The 16,694-nt window shown below is 36.0% G+C and overlaps 1 protein-coding gene across 1 annotated transcript in view; it reads right to left on the bottom strand.

The window, feature by feature from the left end:
• The window catches only part of LOC143225714 (1-phosphatidylinositol 4,5-bisphosphate phosphodiesterase-like), a 75,987-nt gene extending 72,641 nt beyond the window's left edge, over positions 1–3,346 (bottom strand). The window contains 1 exon segment of the mRNA XM_076455599.1: positions 2,822–3,346. The gene's annotated coding sequence lies outside the window, so the exon portion shown is untranslated.
• Positions 3,347–16,694: the final 13,348 nt, after the last annotated feature.

The raw sequence follows: 16,694 nt of genomic DNA on the forward strand, positions 1-16,694 counted from the left end.
TTGATTTTCAAAGTATAACAGTCCATCGTCGTGTGATCATACTAATAAACCTGTCTAAATTTCACGTAAAATGTGCCTAGAATGCTGGCTTGATTTGTATCGTTGTTTCAACATTAGGCCTAAATGAATTAGCACGTCTTTATTGTATGTTGCAAGAACGGTCACCTCAAAAGTACTGTTGCGACGCCATTCATACAAGGCAACATTTATATGATTTATTGCCCTGCTTTCAAAGCAACACTGAAAATGTTTCATAACACATAATACGCCCTCGGCCAATCATGGCAAACAGTTCATGCTAAGGAATAAAATAATAATTACTGTAACACACAATGATAAATTACACCATTCAAAGGAGCCATACAGTTATACAGTAAAAATAAATAAATAAATAAACCATGAAGTTATTTGGAATTTCAAGAAGCATTACAAATAACGTTTAAGCTGAAACGCATGTTTAAAATATAAATGTATTTTTAATCTCTGCTTGAATAGCTTTCCAATTATTTCTTGTTTTATTTGGATAAAATGACATTTAAAAGTACAATTGTTGTACGTTTTAGTAATTGTTTTTGCATGACTTTTAAGAACAAATCTAAGTTGTTTGGAAATTTATATGATGATATATTTTTTTTTACAATCTCGACAACGAATACTGTAATGTTTAAAAGTAAGTATCCACTAAGATTGGTTGTTTCAGAACAAAGCCAAACGGGCTATCTTCTGGGTCCACCGCTGGGAATTGAGCCCTGGATTTTTGTGTTGTAAATCCATAGACTTACAGCTCTCCCATAGTGCAACAATATCTAATACAACTCAGCTTTAAGCAGTAACAACTAACCTAATAGTTTACAAATTATGTATTCATATGGTATCAAAATGATCAACAATATTTGTTAGTTGACATTATGACTTCAAATTGAAATTAATTTATTGCTGAAACTGTAAATATCCGTTTTTAAAGAAACTACAAGGCTTCCTCCATTTGTATTGTTTATCAGGCTTCTCTATACACAATATATATAAACGAAAATATTTTGAAATTGACACATTAGAAAATCAGGAAAAATAAAACAAGAACTGTGAATACGAAGGGCGAACGTACAGATGACTAACAACCATATGTTCCTAACGGCGAATGTTCTAACTCACAGCATTCGCTATCATTTATGGTTAGGCGGCTTTAATCAAGAAGTAGGTAGCAGCCCTCTTCACGCTTATGTAACTAAATGCGATACGATAATACATCCTACTTTGTATGTAACCACAAGTCTCGTTCTAGTAGACCGAACATTAGCCGAAGCGCAGAATAGCGCGTTTCACCAAAAATACACTTCCCTGTGAAGAGTTAAAGTGCAGAAAGCAGTTTCACTGACGGCGAATTACATGAAAAATATACAACAGTTGCTGTGCCACGTCTGTACGTAGCCGGATTGAACCGGTTGGAAACTTCTTAGCATTAAAATGTTATTCTTGGCCACTTTTATTGTGGGGGGATAAAAATGTTCTTAAACTTCACAGAATTAAACCTGAAACGCTTATATTTAGTATCAACTGCATGACAAGTTTCAGTAGCTCTTGAACATAAATATGTCTGTGTATAGCATGCGTGTGGTTTAATAATTTTGGTAGACATAAACGTACAGGCTGACGTTTCCTATTGCTCCTTCAGAATATTATAACATCTAAAAGTTCAGAAATAAAAGTAGTTGTTAACTATCACTAACTGTAAAGAAATCAAGCTCACTTACGGCAGACTTGTAGTGTGTACAGTAAATGAAGAAAAACATCTTTAGATAATGCTACACAGAATTTACTTCATTGTTTTCTTACAAAAATGGAAAAAAAAGAAGTTAAAAACTGAGTTTTTATGTGTCACTAATAAAATTCATTGTGTTCTCCTAACCCTCAAAAACATACCAATAAATCTTAAATCTTTGTACTGGCGTATGAAACAATAAAGTATTTGTAATGCGTTTTTAGGGTGGTAGGGTTGGGGAATGCTTTTTGTGTGTGTGTTTGTGTGAAAATTTTGCTCATAAGTGAATTATAATTAACCACATTGTTGTTTTGTGCTGTTATTTAAATTTAAATTCAGCAACGTAAATTTACAATATTTTTCAGAGTATTAGAGTCAAATCATGCAAAAAAGTCAAAGCTAAGCCAATAGGTTTTTTATCGCTAGATAACTTTACAGGTGTATTTGTTTGTTGGTGAGGGTTCTAGCTCTGTATTTTACCACTAAGTCATTGGTGGGCAACACTGGTATGTGAAAAAGATGTTTTTCAGTATTTACTCTAAATTAATTTTTTTCTATTTTCAGGTAACATAGATAACTTCTTTAACATTAAGAGTTTGCCATTAAACTTTCAATCAAATAATAGTGATATTGATTAGCAAATTGTTATTTTTTATTTTGTGGCTAACAATGAAAAAAATGTTTTAAATATTGAACTGTAACAAGAAAATAAACAGCTGTTTCACTGTGTAGGTCCAAACAATAATCACATTATAAAAATGGTTTCCGTTCGTTTTTGTCTTGTTTGTTATTGATAGTGTTTTGCTTTTTTTGAGGAGGGACTGAGTGGGTGTACACTCAAAGAATATTTAGGTAAATGTTTTTGAAGATGTGTACTCTAACATAATATACAGAGTTACTGAAGTAAAACAAAGAAATAATCAGATGATATAAAACACAAAGCGAATAACAACTTGAAATATTAGAGAAAGCTGTCTACAAGCTTCAGTCTAACAAAATGATCCAGGTTTATTCGTTACTTTTCTAGTTCTATCGCTTATACGAAAAAAAAACATTACTTACACAACAAAGGCTTTTTATCGGACCGAAGGAGTTACCAACTGTTCATGAAATCAGAATTGAAGAAGACGTTTCCGAGATACACTGTAACCATATCGAAGAGTGAAAAATCTGGATCTACTGTAAACATATCTAACGATAAGAATTGTTACGAAAGCTCGACATGACGCATGGAGTGGAGCGAGCTCGTGAAGACGGCTCGTTCAACGTAATGGCTGCGTTCGAAGTGCGCATGTTTTACGCGCAGGTAACGTATCGATTTTTATCAGTTTTCTCCTTAGGAATATTATACTTATCTCGATTAAACGTGTTTTTCTTTGTGTTACATAAAGTAAATAGTATTCCCCTTCTATCTTTCTTTCCAGAAACCACGAACAAAGAGATGTAATGTTAGAATTTTAAATAATATGTAATTTTTAAGCCTGTCCAATTATTTGTCGCTAGAAATCAATTTTAGAAAGGTGTATTCTACTGACAAGGCAAAAAAGTCCACTCCCTTCAAGTGGTTTAGTGGTAAGTTGAGGGCTTACTCATCTAGAAACCAGGTTTTGATACTCGTGATGGGTACAGTACAGACAGCTTATGGTGTCGCGTTGTGCTTAATAATAACCAAACAGACACAAATAAAAGGATAGATTTTTATACTAATGTACTTTTGACGACATTTGAACTGGTTACAGGCTTTCATACAGTGCAAAACAAATGCTTTGTTAGTTACACCCTTGTGCAGATTAATTGAAACAAGACGGAAAATTACGATTTTTTCAATTTTTTTGCGTTTTATTTCTGAGAATCCAAAAATTACTCACAAATTAATACATGATATGATCGCCTTTATTTTTCACAAGATTATTAATCCGCTTTGACATCGAGTCCATGAGTTGACTGCAATCTTTACTAATTTTTGAATCGCGGTACCACACCTCAATGAGCTTATCTTTCGTAGTACAGTCTTTTCCCCGAATTCTTTCTTTACAAATCGCCCAAAGATTTTCAATAGGATTTAAGTCCGGGGTTTCCAGGCCAGTCCAGCACCTTTAATCGCGTTGTAGTCATAAAATTTTTCACAAGCTTCGATGTGTGGCACGGAGCCAGATCTTACTGAAAAATGCCAGATCCATCTGGAAATGTCTTTTTCAATTCTGGAACGACTCTTCTCTGCAAAACTTCAATGTACTGTGGTCCTCGCATCATACCTTCTACGATATGTAAGCCTCCGACGCCATAGTAGCTGAAAAAGCCCCAATACATCTTCTTCAAGGGATGTTTTACGAACTGATTGACGTGAGATTCTCGAAGTTTCTCACCTGGAGATCTGCGAACATGCAAACTTCTTTGACCCTGTACAAAGAAATGAGTCTTGTCACTGAATAACACCTTCCTCCATTGTTCTTGCGTCCAGTTCTTGTATTCCAGACCCCATTGATACCGTTTTTTCTTCACTGAGTTGGTAAGAAATTGTTTTTTGACTGGTCTCCTTCCCTTCTAACGCAATTTCGAATAACGTGATATTCCTCAAAATTTTGTCATATATCCCAAAGATAGATCGACCGTACTGCAAAACACAGCTAATGACGCCGTCTGTGTGAAAAAATGACTATTAAAGGGAATCAGCGGGTCCAGCGAGCCTACACCGGCCGCCATGCTGAAAATATTGTAAAATGACCATTTGTTTCAATTAATGTGCACAAGGGTGTATATACAAAAATTAAAAGCCTTAATACATACATGTATTTCATGTTTGTATAAACTTTATAGTAACTACTTTATATACGTTGTTCCCCTATACAAAGGCTGAGTAACTTATTAAAATGATCTTATTGCCCAAACGACATCGTTGCTGTTCATGTCACCATGTCTAGTTATGTTTCACTTGCGTCTTGACAAGATCACTGCAACGCAGTTTCTATTGCCAAAGGTCCATCATAAGGCTGTTATGTTCACATCAAATCTTTCCTCCATGCAGTTTTTCAATAATCCGTCTAGTGTATAAGAATGATGATTTCCTAGTGTCCATTTCATCACAGAAATATATAAGGGCTGAGTCTGGTGTCTTGAATTGTATATTTATATGTAACAACATAAATTTCTGTTTAATTCTGCGGGTGCTTGAGATACGAAAAGGTTGAACTGATATGGAATGGAAATAGTGATTTACAGGAGACTTAAATAGCTTTTTTCAACAGAGAAATTATTATTGTTGTACAGCAGTAGGAGTACGGATTTACAACGCTGAAATTAAGGATTCAATTTCCCTTGATGGGCACAGCAGATCAGCACGCACACGTACACACATTTTCTTAGTTATTTTATCTTGAATATATATGACCGGGTTTAGCCACTGAGGTTTGTGTCTGTGGATTCTCACTACATTTTGTCGACCAAAGCTAGGATAAAACTTGTTGCACATCGCTTTCTGGTTGGTCCTGATGATCCAAGTTGATTCATATTCATTCGTTTTCCAAATTGTTAACTTTTTATGTTTTGAATTTCGCGCAAAACTACTTAAGGTTACCCGCACTAGCAATCCCTTACTTTTAATTTTCGTGTGATAGACGAGAGGAAAATAAGCTAGTCAGCACCACTCACCACCAACTCTTTACCGACGAATATTGAGGTTGACTGAACATTATAACGCCCCTACGACTGAAAGGGTAAGCATGTTCGGAGACGGAATTCGAACTATAACCCTCAGATTGCGAGTTGAGTACCATTAAGTATAAAGTGTATCTGGAACATTCTAAATATTGTATCTGAACACATGTTTATAGTCTGAATAAATCAATGCTCTTCTTAGGAAAGAGCTGTTGCATCTCCACCTAAAAATAATTAATTTTTTGATGGCATCTCACTACCTACTGAACGATATTAAAATATAATTATGTTACATTCCGTTTCACCGCGACTTTATATTGGCTGTGTCTTGTTGACTTGCAAGCCTGAAATCGTTTCAGTATAACGAACTACAGGGTGTTCGAAAAGTCGCTGTGCAATTTTGTAATCATATTTTATTCAGTCTATTTCAAGCCAGCAACTAAGAGCAGTGTTTAGAAACAAAATAAGAAGGATCCAGGCCTGTATTGACGCCAACGGGGGTCACTTTCAACATTGTTTATAATTGTCATTCATATTTACCTCCTGTATTCTATATTGAAACATGTCTGTTAATAAATATATAAGTGCACAGTGACTTTCCAAACACCATGTAGTATGAGGAATGTAGTTCGTTAGTGTACACACTTTACATTGTTGGAATCACTTCCAACATTTGAACTTATACCAACTTTAAAATTCTTTAATGAACAAAACAACATAGCGTTTACTTGTTGTTTTATTGCAACATTAATCCACTTTATTTTTTAGTTGATACTTTAGTTCACAAAATAAATATTTTCTTATTCAAATTACTATTTTAAGTTATGATTGCTAATATTTTGTTGTTTTTTCCTGTGGACTACATAATGAACCATAAATAAACAGAGGTAAACAACATTACAACAAAACGTTATGCCATAAGAAATTAGCTTTGTCGTACGAAGATATCTGGATTATGGATTCATTTCAGGAACTTGTTATGTTATTTCTGTACAAAGCAATTGCAGCAAATTTTAACTCCGTTGTAAACTATTGGATTTTATGTCCATTTTCAGAAAACAGAGGCCACTTGTTTCACAAATAAAATTAGTTTTTATCCCAAATTATATTATTTTAAATTTCTGTGTGTTTTTCTTATAGCAAAGCCACATCGGGCTATCTGCTCAGCCCACCGAGGGGAATCGAACCCCTGATTTTAGCGTTGTAAATCCCGAGACATACCGCTATACTAGCGGGGGGCTTTAAATTTCTAAATGAAGTAAAAAAAAATGTTCGAATTTTATGTACTGCGTGAAGTTATTATTGATTTAAAGTTGTCCAAATAAAAATTGGTAAAAGTCGTTTTCTTTTCCAAATTTTACACTGAATGATGGCAAACGTAAGTATTTAATCGCACGTCTATCTATTCAGTATTAATTATGCGGCTCCAATTTCCTAAATTATATGTTAGGTTATAATTATATTTAAAATAAAACTACTTGATGGACTATTTGTGCTCTCTCTACTGCGGAGAATCGAACCCTGGATTTTAACATTGTTACGATATTTTTAAATATCTTACTCATAAGATTTAAGAGTAACCTTACCTAAAATCGAAGCTATGGATAGTTTCTTAACATAATTATAGCGCCCTTTGTCAGCGTATATTGTCATTATTATTCATAATCAATAAAAAAATATTAATAGGTTCTGTATAGACATTGTTAGTTTATCAGTATGTATCGAAGAAGTAGGAAATACGAACAAAGTTATGTAGCATAATATTGTAGAATTATCAGATGCACTGATTTTCCTATTGTTAGTTGTGTAAGAACCACAATATCTCAGTTCTCTTAACTTCGACCGTGTTTGATGTAAAAACAGACACATTTTACAACACAATGAAAGAAAATTAATAGATACACACAGAAAAGGACGTAAATGAGTTTGTGTTTGGTTTCTTTACTGGAGAGTTTTCAGACAATAAGAGTATAGAATGTGAATAGGTTTGTCACGTATTCTCTCAAATTATGTTCCATACTGAGAAAACACGGCTTTATAAAATAACAGAGCCGTTCTTCTTAGGACGCAGACACTTCCCATGTAGGTAACAGTCGCTCTCACTACAAAATAAGAGATGTACCTATGGGCATCGCACGACTTATCAGTGGAAAACGTCACTGCCTATTTATGTACGACATCCTCTATATTACAGAAATCTTCCCAGTGGCACCGCAAGTGAATGACCTTGTTTCATGAGTTTACTAGGGTGAGAGGAATTCAGCATTCATTTGACCGATCTTTTATATTGATACTACATACATAATATAGAGAGAAATTCTTATTTCTTAGTTATTGTCTAAGAAGGTTGGAAACACATATGTAGGCACATCACAGTGTGCACAACGATTTGTAATTTCATTATGCTTGTTAATCACAAAACCAATGCAGTTGTTTGGTATTAACAATGATATACACTTGAAAACTGGAAATAACAATGACTCATTTAATATCAATCATCGCTTTAATGTTACTAATAACAGTAAGCATGACTACAAGGTTCGTTATTTTACAGTAAACCGAGTAATCTAACTACAGATAATTAAACTACACCAGAATAATCTTATAGAGAGCCCTCTAGTGGCGCAGTGGCACACCTTCGAACTTACACCGCTAGAAATCTTATTTCAATACTCGTAATGGGCAGAACACAGATGGCCCAATGTGTAGCGATGTGTTTAATTACAAATAAACAAATCTTCTAGATAATTTAAAATGAAAAATAGAGAATAAAGGTAACAATAAACTACTTTTAATAAATTAGAAAAAAAACATTCTAAAAGATAAAATGACGCTATAGTTATTTGTAGTTGGTATGATGGTAAAAGCATTTAGTGTTATTATTATAACACAGACAAACAGGTGGTCACAGTTTCACCTCAGAAAGCTTTACAACATCCTTCTGTTTTCGTGACAGAATCACGTGACTTTGAACTCTGCAATATAGTCAGGCATCTGATCAGATCAGGGAAAACAGCTGTAGATGTCCAGAACACAGCTGATAATGCGCCTTGTTATACTGACCAACATGTTTCTCCTATCAGCTGCCCTAACTTGTTCTCAGTTTTCTGTTTTCAGATATCTATTCCGAAGAATTTTGTGCCTTTTTTTAACAGATCAAATAACGATACAGCTACAACACATAACTTCGTCGAGTCTATCACAACTAAATTGAGCACGTGTACAAAGAACCAATAGTAGGAGTTTATATCTATGGCAGAAGACATCATTGCCTAAAAATCACTGGATTGCACATGACAAGTTGCTACTTCATCTGTGTTAGTTACAACTTCCAAATACACGTTTTATTAGATCGAACACTCCACTACTATAGTGGCCTTAAAAAGGAACGAAAATTCGCAGTCTTGAATTACTCCCACAACACACTGGTCAGTTGTAGTGATGTTTTGTGTAGCATCAATGTGAGAACCTACCAGCATTTGTAACTTCATCTGATATAAGGTTCTCAGCCATATTCTTCATTGAAATAGACAGCTTATCAAGTGTTATTTAACTGATAAAAGTAACTGAAGCACCTCTTCCAGTAGCTCCAGACTTTTTGAGTTCCTGGGTGTTAGTAGTTACTTTGTTCAAGTGTTGTAATAGTGTCACACTGACTCAAGTTTTATCAGTTTCAACAAAACACCGTGATTTAATTTATTCAAGCACCTCTTCCAGTAGCTCTAGACTTTTTGAGTTCCTGGGTGCTAGTAGTTACTTTGTTCAAGTGTTGTAATAGTGTCACCCTGACTCAAGTTTTATCAGTTTCAACAAAACACCGTGATTTATTTTATCTCCTCCCAGCTCATGTGCAGCTTCCCCTCTGTGTTCTTTATCTGGAAGATTAAACTTTCCAATAACCTTAATAACAGCAATGATTCTATGAACAATTTTAATATTCTCCTAAACTTAAAGTTTCTGTCTATTATAAAGCGTTTCATGTACATGGGACAAGATATTTTCATTTTTTATATTCATCACGCGCATTTCACATTTTTTACACGTTTTTCTCAGTTTCTACGCTCCATACACGTTGATGAACGTGATGCAATCACTGGATCCACACACAAATGAAATCTGGTGTCCTGCTTGAAAAGCATAAGGAAATAATGCAGAAAAACTTATATTGCACGTCTTAAAAGAGAGCCATTTTCTCTTAATGTTTTTACCATCGGTTGATTTTCGGTAGTACAAATCCGAGTTGAATGGAATATTTTCAACTGGTTGAACCGAATGGTGTACAAAATATTTTCTGTGCATATTGTGACTTTACTCCATGGTTGGGAAACTATGTTCACACCATCAGGGATTTCGTGAGTGTCATATGTTCTTGTCACTGTGTCGTATTACTCACCTCTGTGTAGGGTTTCCAGGTGCGTTTTTCGTGTAAACGAACAAATTGCATGGTGTCTAGACCTTTTTTCATGGTTAGTTGTTTGTGCAACCGGATGAATTATTTTAAGATGCTCAATGTGGGAAATAATATTATAGTTCTCGCTGTCAAGTAAATATGTGACAATGTGGCATTATCATGTAGGACTAGTTTACACCTCATATTTATAATAGTAACTTGGCTTACTGTACTTAGTATATTTCGTTGAATGTCACCGACAAACTTCGCCGATATTCGGAAAAATTCACCTTCGCCAGGTGTGTATAATATATAATGATTACGTTATTACTAAATAGATCTATGCTGACCAGATAGACCGGTCGTAAGCTCCACTTGACATCGGGTCTGAAGTGTTTTGAAACTATTGATCAAATGTACGCACGCTACAGATATGAATGTCTTTTTGTAAACGTGTAGACAGTATTTATCATGACATGATTTTAACTGTTGAAAATGTTTGTTACTGTGCAAAGTACACGAACATACGTGAAAATATTGATGAAACTTAGTTGAGTGGACGGCATCTGCCTGCTGTGGTAACACAAGTGCAGAGGATGACGTTTCGAAAGTCTTCAATTTTTCATCTTTAGGTCAATGTGTGGTGTGATGTGGTCGGTCGTATCCAGCAGACAGTTTTATCATGAATATCTTGCATAAATAATCTATCAAATAATGAAGTATTAATAATAAAAACAAGAAAATATACAGACACGTGACTGTTGTTAGTCTGTCATAATATTCGAAATTTCGAAACCATCTCATGAAGAAATCAATAACCACGAAACATGAGAGTCTGTTAAGTATTCTACCGGCCACATTTTATGCAGAACGATTATTTATACGCTAAGTATTGATAATCGAACAATTTTTCATTTCAACTGAAATATAAAACTTGTAAGACTCTGTAAGCTATGTTATTGTTGGTGAGATTCGTCAAATATCGGTACGCTTTTGCCAGTTATATTCGCGAACAAAATTGCCAGGCATAACAAGCAATAAAACACTTGTAAGTTGAGTCTATAACGATGTATTATTATGTCACTGAATATCGATTCTTGTAGCAGTTGTAGCTGACAATTTTATCATTTTCGTGGGAAAAAATAACATTCTTTTCTCAGGTAGGTTTGTAATAAATATGAATATCAGTAAAACTAAAGTATTATTATTACAAAATAATAAAGTGACCAAATTTACATATACAAGAGCGAAACTAAATTTTAATTACTATATATTCTTTTACTTTGTTTTTTTTTAATTTCGCGCAAAGCTACTCGAGGGCTGTCTGCGCTAGCCGTCCCTAATTTAGGAGTGTAAGACTAGAGGGAAGGCAGCTAGTCATCACTACCTACCACCTACTCTTTGGCTACCCTTTTACGAACGAATAGTGGGATTGACCATCACATTATAATGCCCCCACGGCTGAAAGGGCGAGCATGTTTGGTGCGACGGGAATAAGAACCCGCGACTCTCAGATTACGAGTCGCACGCCTTAACCGACTTGGCCATGCCGGGCCAATATATTCTTTTACTCACAGATCCACTTCCCGAGAACTATTCATTGTTATACACTCGAGCAGTTTGAACGGCAAATACTGATTCAATGTTTGTATTGACTTTTGCAAACTCCTGCGGCTTTCTCATTTGATATGGATTGCGCTTTTGGCATTCACTGCCTTGTCTAAAACTTGTTAATTATATTCAGTACCCATATAATTTTTTTCAGATTTTTATACGAAACTTAAAACTATGAGGTAATAATCAGGAAAAATGTATCGTGTTATAGCTTGTATGTACGCCTACGCAGCATGTAATCATATTCAGTAATGTATGGACAAATGTACACTGCTGGCCAAAATCTTAAGACCAATGAACATAAAGAAAAAATATGAATTTTGTGTTGTTAGACTCAACCACTTATTTGAGTAGAGCTTCGAAAGATGAAAATAAGAAAAGGGAAAATAAAAATAAAAAAAAACAACTTTTGTAGCATTCAACAGTGGAAATGTGAACACTATGAAATTAACCTAAATACTAGCTGGCCAAAAGTTTAAGACCGTACCAAGAAAAAAGTCCTAAACAGGGGAGGAAATGCTCAATAACAGGTTTCAGTAGTAGGTTGCACGGCCGTTATTGCGAATAACTGCAAAAATTCGTTTTGGCATGGTCGATATAAGCGCTTGCAGAAGGCTGGCTGGAATGTTATTCCAAGTGGTGAAGATGGCTTCACGAAGATCATGCACTGTTTGAAATTGACATCTATTTCTATAGACTTCCTTTGCCATCCACCACCAAACATTTTCAATGAGTTTCAGTTCGGGCGAACACGCTGGATGTCCAAAAGAATCACGTTATTCGCCATGAAAAAGTCCTTTTTTCCTCAAAAGTCTATGAATGTGTTGCATATTTACTTGCAATTATGGGATATAAATACTGTATTTTTGTATATTATACGTCTAAATGTTTCCGTTATTTATTATAGTGATCTGCATCATCAATTCGACATTTTTGATTTACGAAGAAAAATTAAATGGTAGACAATAAAATTGAGAAAGCACAACTGCTTGAGCTCTAGGGAGGCCCAAGGGGATTTTGCCGCTATATCTGATATAGATCTAAAAGAAGATCCACTGAGAGGTTCTTTTCTTTGCTATTTTAAATAGTTGGTCAAAGAGTTTGTTTTACGTTAAGCACAAAGTTACACTGAAGGCTATCTGTGCTGTGCTCACCAAGGGTTTCGAAATCCGGTTTCAAGTTGTTCAGAAAGAAACATTATTTTTTGTACACTTCTTGGTAAAATAGTAAATTGTGATTAGCTAAAGATCATTTTCGGTACTGTTATACAGATTGAAAAAGATATGATTAATGTGAGTTCAATATATATTCAACAAATTAATTTTTATGAAATGAAAGTTTATTTGCTTTTCAATTTCGCACAAAACTACACCAGGGATATCTGCGCTAGCTGTCTCTAATTTAGCAGGGTAAGTCTAGAGGGCAGCTATGTAGTCATCACCACCCATCGTCAACTTTTTTGGCTACTCTTTTACCAACTAACAGTGTGATTGACCGAACGTTATAGTGTCCCCACGGCTGAAAGGGCGAGCATGTTTGGTGTGACGGGGATTCGAACCCTCAACCCTCGGATTACGAGTAAAGTGCTTTAACCACCTGTTTGACTATTTTCAGCATCTACACTATCAACGTTAAATCCAGACCCGTCACATCAAACATGTTCACCCTTTCAGCCGTGGGGCGTTATAATGTACAGTCAATCCCACTATTCGTTTGTAAAATAGTAACAGCGGTGGGTGGTGATGATTAGCTGCTTTCCCTCTAGTCTTGCACTGCTAAATTAGGGATGGCTAGCACAGATAGCCCTCTTTTATCTTTGCGCGAAATTCACAAACAAACAAAAGCAATAAACCCAGGTTCGGCATCGGTTTCAAAATCTGATGATAACAACGAGGCTCGGCATGGCCAGGTGGGTTAACGCGTTCGACTTGTAATCTGAGGGTCGCAGGTTCAAATCCCGGTCGCACCAAACATGCTCGCCCTTTCAGCCGTGGGAGCATTATAATGTGACGGTCAATCCCACTATTCGTTGGTAAAATAGTAGCCCAAGAGCTGGCGGTGGGTGGTGATGACTAGCTGCCTTCCTTCTAGTCTCATGCTTCTAAATTAGAGACCGTAGATAGCCCTCGAGTAGATTTGCGCGAAATTAAAAAAAACAACAAAAAACAATGATAACAACGAATCGTCACCAGCAAAAATTTCAGTCAAAACTGACGCAGCTATGCGTTTGCGATGTCTGTTTGATGTCATTATTTCAGCGGTAAAAAACTGCTAAATTATACCGCCAGTACATAGCCATATAACTAGAACATCCAATAAACAACACAGAACAGTTATAAAAGAAGAAATCATTGCTCAGACGAGATAAAACGGCATTCTCATTTCAGAAACGGTCAAACGACACAAAATAAGTTAACTCGTCTTTCTTAGAAGAGACGCAACATGCGGAAGCAAAGTTTTCTTGTTTGTTTGTTTGTTTTGCATTTCGCGCAAATCTACTCGAGGGTTATCTGCGCTAGCCGTCCCTAATTTTGCAGTGCAAGACTAGAGGGAAGGCAGTTAGTCATCATCACCCACCGCCAACTCTTGGGCTACTATTTTGCCAATAGTGGGATTGACCGTTACGTTATAACGATCCCACAGCTGAAAGATCATGTTTGGTGTGATTTGAACCCGCGACCTTCAGATTACGAGTCGAGTGCCTGAGCCACCTGGCCATGCCGGGTCAAGTTAACTTGTCTCTCCCAATTTAAAGGGTTAAGTATATACATAGTAAGTTTGTAAAGCTTATATAAAACTTTTGGGGAGGTAATAATGAATATCGTAACAATATGCTTTAAATAAATTGTGTGAAAGTTAGGAGTTTTGTCTTATTTATCATATCCCCACACATTTTTTTTTTTAAGTTCATAACCCGGACAAAGGACGTGCACCTGAAAACTGTTCATCTGTATAAAAACCATAACTAACTCATAAACCATTTAAATAAGGGCAAAATGTTCCATTATGCACTTAAGGATGGAAATATTATCCTGTAGGATAATGGTTCTCAAACGGTTTGCGTTTCCATACTATCTGAATTTTCATTTATTGTTGCACTACAATGGGATCTGTGAACTGTATTCCTGCTTCTTTCCTGTAATTATAACGTTTTCACCATTGAAGACTGTTTTTTCTAGAATATTGCCGAAGTTTTTTTGTGTTTCACTACACAAAAACTTGCTTGGGAAAAGACTTGCACAAACTCAAAGCTTTCTTGTTTTATTAAACTGAAATGGTATCTTTTGTGGATTGACCAAAGTACAAATTATAATTACAGAAACAAAATTCCGATAGAATATCTTACCTTTTCTCAGAAAAAGCTCTGCTGTTACTGCTACAGCAGACTTACCGAATGTGTAAAACGGATCAAAACCACAATTATCGGCCTATGAAGTGACGGCTTTGGCGTTCTAAATTTGACCAATTTGATGCGGTATTTTAAACGATCTGATTATTGTTCTGTTGTACCTGCTCAAGGTGTAATTGAACGGGAAGATGAGGATTTGGGCAGCCTTTTCCCTTTCTTAAATATGCTCACGAGTCGTATGTCGTTTCAGGGTACTTACTCAGGCCTCCTTTTCAGTTTATAGATTTGATTAATGTGGTATATTATGTTCTATTCCTATTTCCAAATATTCCACCCCTGCTTTTCTTGGGGGCGGGTCTTTGAATCATTATTTAGTGTTTCATCCTTTCTTAGATATTGGGGTCGAAGCATGTTGTTTTGGGAAGCAATTATGTTCAGGAGTCAGTAGGTCTTGATCCCCACATACTTTGGACAATGATAAATTTGCTTATCATTGTTCTATCTTTTTTTATTTGGACTTTTATCTCTTTGTATGGATTGAACTACAATACTTCAAATCCTTTTTCCTAACTCCATTTTTCCTATATTCGTCTTACTCTGATCACCATTCTCCATTCCCTATCTTCTCTTCACCTTTTGATTGAGGCTGTTTATCATTCTCTTGAGGGGTTTTGATGATACTCAGAGTCACCTCGTTTTTGCTTCCTTGACATCTCCTCTTCAGCCCTGGCCTTTCAGACGTGACTTCTCTGCTGTTGGGATTTTATTGGTCGGAACGTCATTTTATCTCGGGCTCGTTTGCCTTTCACTTCGCTGCATGATTTGCGACGGCACTTTTTTTACCTCATTAGGTGTTTGGGGGCCTTGCCAACTCGTTAGATACCTGAGTTAAATTAGCATATCCACATAGCTTCTCCTCACTGGTTTCTCGTTAACGCCACCGACATGTTTCCATTTCAGTGTCTTACCCCCTTTCCAACCCCTTGATGGTTCTGGCTTCTTATGTCTAACATTTGCAGTTTATATCATATCTGATGTCAGTTTTGGAACATCTAGCATTGGTGACTGTTCTCATATTAGGGCCATTAGGGACGAAACTTCTGCAGTTTGCACACACTTGAATATCTTTTGCAGTCAGTTCATAGGTTCTGAGCGTCAGTTTCGAATGTCTGGTTCTCCACTTCCATTTGGCTCCCTTGTTGTATCACCATCTCATTTTCTTCCCTCCTCCTCCTCAAGATCCTATTTCTTTCCAGCACCAGTTGGGTGCTGTTCGGGACTTACTTTATAACGGTACCAATGAACGAGGAGATCCACTTCGTCTGGAATATTATTATCGTCTCTTTGTCGTTTCATAAAAGCCGAGAGATTGGCACCCAGTCATAGATTTATCATCTATGAAATGCATTCTAGTCATTCCTATTTTCACCAAAGTGTTATACTTAGCTCTGCAATGGATTTCACTCCAGGATTCTGGATGGTGAAGGTTGATGTGTTAGATGCATATCTCTATATTCCCATATCCCCGTCATGTAGACAGTTTTTTTGCTTTGTTCATCACATATATCTTTCAGTTTTGAGCTTTCCATTCAGATTTGCTTTGGCTTTCTATGTATTCTGCCAAGTCGTCTAAACCTTTGCTCAACTGGATGACTGACTGCTTCTTGCATTCTCACACGACGAATCATCCCCATATACTCAGTTTCTTCTCCAGGAAGCTACCAAAGCGGGTTAACTTATCAAAGTGGAGAAGTATTTTCTCACATCTTTATTTGGAGGGGTTCAGGGTGATAAACTATTTCTGAGTCTTCTCTCCATATCAATATTTTAGAGCTTCTTGCTACTTGTCAGTGTGTACTTCACTTTTTATAGTCCCTTCAGGAACAAGTGGTGATGATCCACTCAAGCAATTATACAGTAGCATTATA

The sequence above is a fragment of the Tachypleus tridentatus genome, chromosome 9 (genome assembly GCF_004210375.1).
Source record: "Tachypleus tridentatus isolate NWPU-2018 chromosome 9, ASM421037v1, whole genome shotgun sequence".
Taxonomy (NCBI): domain Eukaryota; kingdom Metazoa; phylum Arthropoda; class Merostomata; order Xiphosura; family Limulidae; genus Tachypleus; species Tachypleus tridentatus.